Here is an 11,061-nt window from a genome sequence, read left to right as displayed (position 1 = left end):
CTGGGTAAGCAAACTTGCTTAGGGGAGTGAAAACATGTTGCTTGTTATCTCCTATAAACAGTAGCCTCCAGCATTTCAGGAAGTATCTGTCCTTGGACAAGGGCCTTACAGGTTAGAGACATTTTCATTTTATGGATTTTGTAGGCACAATAATTATAACTGAAAACATAACTTTGGCTCTCACAAAACCTCACTAAAATCTTGGGGGTCACATGCACAGTGTAACCAGATTCTTTTCCAGAATATAAGAATGACCTCTAGCCCATCTCCTGATATAGTCCTTGTTTCTCTCTGCAGCCTCGGGGCATAGTGTTTATTAGCCACATTTCTATCAGCATTCTGGTCTTCTGAATTCCCACCAGAATGGCCTACTAAGCTCTGCATACAGCATCCTAGGGCTTCTGCAACCGGATGCCCCAAACTCTCCCCATTCCACCTGCAAACCAGTTCCAAATGAACCACATGGCTAGGCTCATCGCAGCAATGGATCCTCTCTTGGTACAAATTTTCTGCCTTAGTTACTTTTACTTTACTATGAACAAATACCTGACAGAAGCCACTTAATGGGGGAGAATTTATTTTGACCCATTGTCAAGGGACTTAAGGTTCATCATGGTTGGGAAGGCATGGCAGAGTGATCTGTCTGGAGTAGCTAAGTGTTCAAGAACTGTTTGTTGATCCAGAAAGCAGAGAAAATTTGGACGACATGAAGGCTAGAATATAACCTTTAAGGCTCTTCCTACAGTGATCCATTTCCTCTAGGTATGTCCCACCTCCTACGTGTTCCACAACCTCCCAAACATACCACCATCTAAGGAATAAATGTTCAAATACATAAGCCTGTAGGGCAGTGGTTCTCAACCTTCCTAATGCTGCAACCCTCTAATACAGTTCTTCATGCTGTGGTGACCACCTAACCATTAAATTATTTCCGTTGCTACTTCATAACTAATTTTGCTACTGCTATGAATTGTAATGCAAATATATGTGTTTCCAGTGGTCTTAGGTGGCCCCTGTGAAGGGATCATTTGACCCCCAAAGGGGTCACAACCTACAGGCTGAGAACCACTGTTATAGGGAACATTTATATTGGAACCACAGATATCTATATGGCTTACAGTATCATCTTTTTTATTTCCTTTCTCAAATGCTGTCTTTCCAGTGAACTACTACATGACCATACTGTGCAGAACTATATTTACCAAGTCTATTTATTTTCCTCCTCACCTTTATTTTACTTCAAAGCGCTAGCCATCTTAAATATATCACTCAGCCTTTTGCTTTAACATTAATATATACAAACATACAATTTAGTGTAAATCTAAAATATTCACAAATATAAATATATAAAAATTACATATATTTATATACAAATATATATAAATTACAAATATAAACATAGTTTTATTTTAGAGGCATGATCTCACTGTGTAATGTAGTCTTGACTGGCCTGGAATTCACTGCGTAGGCCATGATAGCCACAGGCTCACAGAAATCTGCCTGCCTCTGCCTCCCCCATGCTAGGATAAAAGGCATGTGCCACTGCATCTTGCCTAGTTATTTTGTCCCAGTTAGCTTATTGTGGCCTCCTCCCCACTACTTTTGATTTGACTGTAAGCCCCAAGATAGCGTGTGTTTGGGCCTCTAGCCACTGGAGCAGTACTGTTACATGGTAGGTGCTCCATAAATACGTGTAGCTTGGCATTAATGACTAGTAGAAAAGGAAAAGGGGAAGCCATGAGAAATAAAAATATGGGGAAATGTTCGGAAGTAGTCAACTGCATGAAATGTTCCTGGTGCATGCACAAAGCAAGGTTGAGATGACCAAAATCTACCCACGTGCAGATACAGATTGCATGTGAGTTGCTTCAGGAGAGTGGAGATGCAGACAAGTCGGGCTGAGGACTGAATGGAAGAGAGGAAGAGGAGAAGACAGGGTAAGTGTTGGTGGCTTTTGCAACAACATGTCTGTGAAGGAAACTAGAGAGTTGCAGGGAGGAAGCCTGACACAGTCCAGCTCCCACCTTAGAACAAGAAGGCGCCTTCGGTCTCCTAACAGTTTCAGTAAAGGAAGTCGGCCTTGGCTGACGAGATGGTCAGCAGGTAGAGGCGCTTGTCGAAAGGCACTCATGCAAACCTCTTGACCTGAGTCTGACTCCAGGTCTCACATGGCGGAGGAGAGAACCTACTCCTGAACGTTGTGCTCTGACCTCCCCGTGTACACCGTCATATGCCCACATCACACAAAATAGATAAATGAAAAGAAAATTCTACGGTGGCGCTGGAGAGGTGGCTCAGTGGTTGAGAGTGAATATTGCTCTGGAACAGGACCTGAAATCTGTTCCCAGCACCCGTGAAGGGCAGCTTACAATCACCCTTAACTTAACAGTTCCAAGGAATCTGACACCCTCTTCTGGCCTAGGAAAGAAACCTACACTCAGGTGCACATACATACAGACACACAGGCATACACATAATTAAAAATAAAAATAATCTTTAAAAAGTCAACCTTTCCTACCGCTAGCGCGCGCGCGCGCGCGCACAAACACACACACACACACACACACACACACACACACACACACACACACAAATATATCAAAATGTTAATAATACAAGATACAGAGAGTAATGATGGATTTTTGTTTTACTAGTCTGTGTTTAAATTTTTTTCTACAATGAATGCATATTTTTCATAACTTTTCATTAAGTTAAAGAAAAGCACACATTACCTGAAATTAAGTTTGCAGCCTCCTTTGAATTTTCTCATCTGGGGGGAGCGGCTAGCAGGCAGAACTATTGACTCACCTAGTGAACAAGCTACAAGTGGTCCCCCCACCCCAGAGAGCAAAGGCTATCCCATCTTCTTATCATTGCAAAACCTTAGCTAAACAGTGACCTGAACACCACTCCAACACTACACACCCATTCTTAAACACACAGAACAGATGTTCGCAGGAAGTCTTCACACACACACACACACACACACACACACACACACACACACACACTGTAGTAAAGCACACACCATGGGATCTGCTCTCTTAAAACAGTCTTTTAAACTAATGAGCAAAAGAAGATGAGACCTGGGTTTGTTTCAGTAGTGTTTAATGTTACAGTGAAAAAATCATGGAAAAACAGTCTGACAGAACCACTGGGGAGACATAGACAGGGAAAAGAACAGCAGCCTGAGAATGAGAGGACCTGCATTTTGGTTCCGGCGCTTTCTAGCTGGGTAGCTGTAGAAGTAGGAGGTGGACTTTCTTTGTCTTTAGAAGATAGCGAGGAAGTTGCTTTCCACTTCTCACGTTCGGCAGTGTGCAGCTGACACCGTGTGTGTTTGTTGCACTTTTGTTGCTTGGTTTTCTCATTGTTGCCCGAGCTTCTGTTTGTCGGGAACAGGGTAGCCTTTCTATGTAGCCCAGGATGGTCTCAAATGCACTGTGTAGCCCAGGCTGACCTTGAACTCACGGTTCTCCAGTCTCATTTCCCAAGGGCTGGGATTACAGGTGAGCACCACTACACCCCGCCCTCGCTCCCCCTTTTGTTTGTTTTTATGTGTGGGGGTATTTCGCCTACATATATGTCTGTGCGTCATTTGAATGCAATGCCTGATGACCCAAAGATCCTCTGTAACTAGAGTTGCAGATGGTTGTGAACCACCATGTGGGTGCTGGGAATCAAACCTGGGTCCTCTGGAAGAGCAACCAATGCTATTAACTGCTGAGCCATCTCCCCAGCCCTTGTTTGGCCTTGTTTTTTGTTTTTTTAATCAAAATAAGACCTTGGGGGCTGGAGAGATGGCTCAGTGGTTAAGAGCACTGGCTGCCCTTCCAGAGGACCTGGTTTCAATTCCCAGCACCCACATGGCAGCTCACAACTGTCTATAACTCTTGTTCTAGGGGATCCGACACCCTCACACAGACATACATTCAGGCAAAACACCAATGTACATAAAATACAAATAAATAATTTAAGACATCACTGTTTAAATTAAAAGAATACAGTATAGGTGCTTTGATTAAAAAAAAAAAAAAACAAGACCTTTCTGAGGATCTCAGCCTGGCCTGGAACTTACCAAATGGTCCAAGCTGGTCTCAGATTCACAGCAATCCTTCTAACTCAGCCTCCTAAATACTAGGATGACAGGCCTGTACCACCATACTCAGCTTTCACTGTTTTTTGCCTGTGTACCCCTTCCCTGGGTGCAGCAGGCTTGCGTAAAGTAGGATGTGATGGGCAAGAGACACATGCATCCACCACATAAGCCAGAGATTCAGGCAGGTGGATTTTGCAGCAGATCCTCACCCAAATAAGCATTTAAAGAGGGATCTGACCTCAGATTTTAATATACCTCAAAAGAGGGAAACTGGCATTGGTTACCTGTGAGAGGGAAGACAGACAGATAGTAAAGAATTCTATCCAGCAGGCTGCACAAGGCATGGGTATCTCCCCCAGAGGAGCCCACACAAAGATGAAGGCTCTGGGATACCCTAGAGGAGCCCACATAAAGATGAGCGCTCAGGGGTCCCCCAGAGGAGGTGGCAAGACTCCAGAGAATAAAAGGCTATTTGTTGCTCCCTTTTCCAACTGCATGAGAACTGCATGTGCTGTGGTGAGAAGCCAGATTTTCAGTGCTAAGATCTATTTGTACTCCGTGGAAGATGGGGCATGAAACTGTCAGGAGGGTAACTGAGACTGGAAGAAGTAGCTGCTCTCTGTCCTACAGACCAGCTTCTTCTCCTCCTCTGCCGCTCTTGGGTTTATAACAGTTGACTGCTTCCTTGACTTTAGAAAATCCCATCTGGTCCTGTTCTCTGAGACTTCTAAACTCCTCGCCTCTGACTTCTGATTGCCTAGATTCTCTAGGGCCTACTTCCTAGCATCCTTTCTGGTCTGCTACAGCTTGTAACCTGGGCACAATGATAGCATGCATCTCCGTGAACTTTGGGATCTGACGGGAAGCAGCAAGAAAGCACTAGACCCTTGGAGAGAGGAAACTGAGCTCCATTCATGCCAGAGCGCTTGAGTTGGGCTTAGTCTCGGGGTGTGTAGCTAGTGTCTTGGTCCACTTTCTGTTCTATTCCAATCTGCTCTACCCACCTGATGCTGGGTACTGTACAAGGAAAATATTATTTTGCTCATGACTTTGGAGGTACGTAAGTACATATGTTGAGTAGCTAGCTCCCTCATGCTCAGCACAGCTGGTACATGACATCACATGGCAAAAATTCATGTGTGAGCTATGAAGGGGGATAGGGGGAGGTCTAAAGTGGGTGCTTGACTTTATAATCACCCACACTTACAACACTGAGGCCAGTCCTGAGAACCCTAGCTCTCCTGCTAGAAGGGCACTAATCCCTTCTGAGGACAGTTCCCTCAATGATCTAATTTCCTCCCACTATGCTCCACCCTTTAAAGGATCCACCATCTCTCAGTACTGTTAGAGTAGGAAAGAAACTTCCAGCACATGAGTGTTTAGGGGAGGAACTATATCCAAGCTGGAGCAGATGGAACCTTCAAATCAAAAGTAATTCTCTGCTGAGCTTTCACACAGATCTGCTTAAACACACAAATAGTTAAATCCATCTCCTTGAGGATCTGAAGCACACTTCCTGTGAGCAGCTCCTGGAAGCAGGCGCCTGCGCACCGTCCTCTGCTGAACAGGTACACAGGATCCTTTGGAGGATTTGGTAGGCTGGCTTGCCCATGGTATCTGTTACTTTCTTAGCTGAGACAAAATACCTGAAGAAACAATTAAAGGAAGGCTCACAATTTGAGGGCATGCAGTCCATCATGGCAGGGAGGCATGACTACAGAAATATAAGGCTGCTTTCCACACTCATCCGGAAGCAAAGCATGATGGATGCTGGTGTTCAGCTTGCTTTCTCTTTCTCATTCAGTCCAGTACCTCAGGCCATGGGATGGTACCACTCATGTTCAGTGTGTATCTTCTGTCTCCTGTTAAATATCTCTGGAAACACCCTCGGAGGTACACCCAGAAATATGTCTTCTATTCATTTCTAAATCTAAGTCGAGTTGACGGTGAAGGTTAACCATCACACCCAGGAGGGAGACTTTTTCCCACAGGAGATGTGTGGCTGGGAACAGCACCAAAGAGAGCACTCGCCACCCTGCACCATGCCAATAAGCTTCCTTATCTGACTATACATGGGAAGGAACCTAGCTTCGAGCTGCAAACTTTGCAAAGGCTTCAGACTGCAGAAAATTAGCAATCTGTGTTGGCCTGAAGGGCTCATTCTTCCTCACTGTCTAGCAGAGAAGAGATTGGTTAGCTCAGGCCTTTCTGTCTCTACTGCCAACAGAAGGCAGAAAGGTGGCTCATGTCATTTTATGGAGCTAACTCTCTAGTGCTATCCTTTGTCTCAGCAAACTTGTCTTGCCCAGTGTAGGACCCTCCGCCAGCATAGAGGCTGGGAACCTCGTCTATTGATTGTTCTAAGAACCTAGCTGCAAGGGGGAGTGGGATGAAGGAAGTTCCACACACCACCATGAGGGAGAAGGATTTCCATAACCCCAAGGCCAGACTGAAACACACAGTAAATTTCAGGCCATCCTGGGTTGTAGTGAGAGACCATGTATCACCCACCCCTCCAAAAAAGCTCAAAATATATTAAATACATATGTCTTCATTGCTAGTTGTCAGACTCCGTGATTTCCCATCAGACAAGGCTGTCCCACATCATCATTCCCAGTCCCAGTGCCTAAAGCAAACGGCTCCTGTGAACAGCCAGCTATGAGTTGACCTAAAGCTGACTCAGAAAGGGAATTTCCTGAGCCTCTTCCTTGATACTCCAAGATACAAACTCTTTTCATAGATGTTAAGTGAGATGTGAGTCACGAGTCCCATATGACAGCACCTGAGACTTCTTGCTACAAACCTCCACGAGGAAAAGTGATTACCTTTCCGTTTCAAAAATTAGGAATGTAGGTAGATGTGTCCCTTCTTAGCTCATGAACACACCTTAATTAAAGAAAGTCAGGAGCAAAAGAATGGTTTTTTGTTGTTGTTCTTGTTGTTCTTGTTGTTATTGTTGTTTGTTTTTTGGTTTTGTCAAGACAGGGTTTCTCTGTGCAGTTTTGGTGCCTGTCCTGGATCTTGCCCTGTAGACCAGGCTGGCCTCGAACTCACAGATCCACCTGCCTCTGCCTCCCAAGTGCTGGGATTAAAGGCGTGTGTCACCACCGCCCGGTGTGATAGAATGTTTATCAACTAAAATTCTCTTAACTGAATAACACTTTTTATTTATTTTAATTGAAAAATAAAAAGTCTCATTCAATATTTTTTTCATATTTTCCTTTCCTCTAATTCCCCCCAGATCCTCCCCACTCCCTACCCACCCAACTTTGTATTCTTTTTATTTAAATCCTTTTCTTTTATTTTTGGGATCATGATATAATTACACCATTTCCCTTTTCCCTTTCCCCCCTCCAACCCTCTCATATACCCATCCTTGCTCTCTTTCAAATGCAAGACCTCTTTTTTCATTAATTGTTGTTACATGCACATATGTATAAGTATATACATGTATAGTCCTAAATATAACCTGCTCAGTCTGCATAATGTTATGAGAATAAATGTTTATTTATTCATTTCTGCTAACCATTTAAAAGCAAATGAAGAAACACATAACCAACAACAGTGGGATGGAGGAAGGGTTTAGATATGGTTTCATATAACCCAGATAACTTCCATCTGAGGAGGAGTGTGTAACCTCTAGCTTCTTTTCTTCTAGCTGCATAATCTTGGAGACAAGAAAGACAATTGAAGGACTTGAAAAGATAGTTCAAGGAGTAACGTACCTGCTGTGCCAACGTGAGGACCTGAGTTCAGAGCCCCAGCTCCCACAGAGAAGCTGGGTGTGGTGGTGTGCATCTGTAACCCTAGCATTGGTGGGGAAGACTGGGAGGGGGATCGAGGCAGATCCCCTGAACTCTCTGGCCCAATCAGTGAGCACCTACTTCGTTGAGAGGCCTTGCCTCAAAAGATAGGGTTGAGGAGCAGGGGAGATGGCTCAGTGGTGAAGAGCACCGGCTGCTCCTTCAGAAGACCTTGGTTCAATTCCAAGTATCCACATGGTATCTCCTGACTGAGTGTAACTCCCGTTCCAGGGGATCTGACACCCTCTTCTTGCCCCTGCAGGCAATCAAAGTACACACAGCTAAAACACTCATACCCATAAAAACAAAACAAACATTAAAGAAAGATAAAGTGGAGAGCAACAGTGAAAGACGCCCACATTGACTCCTGTCCTCTGTATACGTGCACACAGACACACGCTAATATGGATACACATATCACACACACACACACACACACACACACACACACACACACACACACACACACAAGGGTCTCAAATGCAAGGCTGATATGTCTTCCTATTTGGGCTTCAGTAAGTATAGGCAGAAAAGTCTTCTCCAGCTGCAACATGATATTTGCATATTATCTTTTCCCCTCTGCCACTCCCATGCCCCGACTCTCAATATATAAGCTTGTGTTCTGCTTTCCAGAAAGAGATGCCATCAGATGGGAATCCCTCATCTTCCTAATGCTAAAGCCATGTGACCTGCTAGCTTTGGCCCATATCCCCTCTGCTGGAGTGGAGGAGCAGTGCAGATTCCCTGTGTGTGAGCCCCCGCCCACCTCTTTGCCTGCCCAGGGAACTAATCTTGCCTGTTCTTGAACTTTGAACTCAGCTGGAACTTCTCTTAGTTCTTTATCTTAATCTGATGTCTCCCATTAAAACAAAGACACAGGCCATGAAGCTGCAGGGCTTTGGCACTCTCTGTTGCTGAGGAACACCACAGGGTTGGGCAGTGGGGCAAAAGAGGTTTGTGTGTGGACTGTGTGTGGTGAGAACTGTTTATCCTCTGAGCTGAAGTGCCCTCTTAGAGTCCTCCCAATGAAAGGAAGCACACACCACCAATCTCCAGAAAATCCCAGTGTATTACTTGGTCATTCCATTTGTGACTTTTAATCAGATTAAACCCCCAAAGAATAAGAGAATCCGCCACTGTGTATATATTTAGAGTTCAGGAGGCTTGAAGTATTTTTCAATGCCCTGGATCCCTAATATAGTAACATAGATGCTTTTTATATTTATTTGTTTATTTTTAGATAGGGTTTCATATAGCCCAGATAACCTTGAACTTGTTCTACAGCCAAGGCTGATCTTGAATTCCTGATCCTCTTGTCCTCACTTTACAGTAAAATGCTATTAGAGGTCTTTATCATCATATCCAGGATCAAATATTGTGAAAGAGTGGCCATGAAGACTTCAAGAGCTGGAGATGAGGCATTCCATGAAATGCTGCCTTCCATGGCTGCTGGTATCATGGACACACAACAGTTATGGATACCTAGAAAAGACTGGCTCTTCAGCATTCCATTACAGATAGGGAAGGTTCCTGCAAGGCCCTTCCTCTGGAGCTGTTGATTGTTAATGGTTGCCAGAATAGGGGAGGAGGGTGTCATTTTCTTCAATGGTATAACCACTGGGGTTCTAGGGAGAAGATGGAGTTCACAGGAAAAGGGATAATAAAGAGTAGTAGGAGCTAAATGTAATCATAACACATTGTGTATGTATGTAAAACTCTCAAAAAATAAATAATTATCATTGGCTTAACTAAAACAAAACAGAACTCAGGGCTTCATGCATGATAGGCAAGAGCTCTATCCATGAGTTATATCCCTGAGACCTCCATTGCTTCTCAGTAAAATCATTAATAACAGGTGTAAAAGCAGATGCAATTTTAAATATATATTTTTTAATAATTTCAAAGGAGTGATGAATATAAAGACTACCAGAGACTGTTTTGTAATATAAGCATTTGTGATTTTGACTGGTGATGAAGACACACTACCTGTAACACTATTGTGGATTGTTGCCTATATGTGTAGCTCAAGTAAATACCTGCTATTGAATATAAGTGTAGTTTCTTCCCATACAAGGTTATGGATTTTTTTCATTCTGTCCATGGATCCTGGGACAAGAATCTGCATAATATACAGTATTGTCCCTTAACTTGATTGTGTCCTTCTGTCCAAGAGCTGGTCCAAGGAGACACAGGCATGCACTAGTAACAAGAGAAGGGAAGACATGGTTTCACCTTGGGATTGTGTCCCAAAGGGAACCAGGTAGGATGTGTCACACAGGGGCATTCTGCCAAAGCCTTGTATTGGAAGATTTTGGAAATGAACCAATTAATATAAGGGTTTTGTTGAGGATCAAACTGTAATCTTTGGTTAGGTTGGAGTTGTGTAAAACTCCATTGCTCAGGAAATTCCATCAGTTATTTGGACAGAAAGACTGATATCAGGAAGGCAGGAAGGATATGTATGTATTTTAAACAAAAACTAAAAACTATAATTTTGCATTATAGCCTGATTTTAATAGTACTAAAATCTGTTATGAATGATTTTCCATGCCAACTAATGTAGTTATGAAACATTATTATGGGTCACATACTATTTTGTTACAGATATGTACAATTTACCTAGTTCGTTCCAGGCATAACGTAAGTTGTGCTGTAAGAGATGCAGGTTAAATTTTTGTCCATATTGTATGTTTTTTTTCCTTAGAATATTTGTATAAAAAGAATAAATGTATAATTTACAACAAGAACAGTGCATATGGATTATGCACTGTTAAGGATTTAAGGAGTGTGTGTGTGTGTGCTAGTTAGGTTGTTGTTGTTTTTTTTGTTGTTGTTGTTGTTGTTTCTTGTCAACTTGGCATAAACTAGAGTCATCTGGGAACAGGCACCCTCAATTGAGAAGATGCCTCCCTCAGATTGGCCTGTAGGCAAGTCTCAGGTACCCAGCCCACTGTGGGTGGGACCCCCTCTGGGCAGGTATGGGGCCTTGGGTTATCTAAGAAAGCAGGCAGAGCAAGTCATGGGAGCAAGCCAGTGAGCAGCATTCCTCCATGGCCTCTGCTTCAGTTCCTGCCTTGATGTTCTTGCCTTGCGCCTGCTCTGACTTCCCTGGATGATGGACTATAAGCTGTAAGATGAAATAAACTCTTTCCTTTTCAA

General features: G+C 43.5%; 1 long non-coding RNA gene across 2 annotated transcripts in view; it reads left to right on the top strand.

Annotated features, from left to right (window-relative positions):
• LOC128100058 (uncharacterized) overlaps positions 1 to 11,061 on the top strand; it is a 25,311-nt gene extending 14,250 nt beyond the window's left edge. For both annotated transcript variants that reach the window (XR_008214650.1, XR_008214649.1), the window contains exons 2-3: positions 1,846 to 1,937; positions 7,758 to 11,061. This is a non-coding gene — a long non-coding RNA (uncharacterized LOC128100058). The remainder of the gene's footprint in view (positions 1 to 1,845; positions 1,938 to 7,757) is intronic.

The sequence above is a fragment of the Peromyscus californicus genome, unplaced genomic scaffold (genome assembly GCF_007827085.1).
Source record: "Peromyscus californicus insignis strain IS unplaced genomic scaffold, ASM782708v3 Scaffold_6__1_contigs__length_162567912, whole genome shotgun sequence".
NCBI lineage: Eukaryota > Metazoa > Chordata > Mammalia > Rodentia > Cricetidae > Peromyscus > Peromyscus californicus.
The sequence above is the reverse complement of the archived record's forward strand: the minus strand, read 5'-3'. Positions and strand labels throughout refer to the sequence as shown.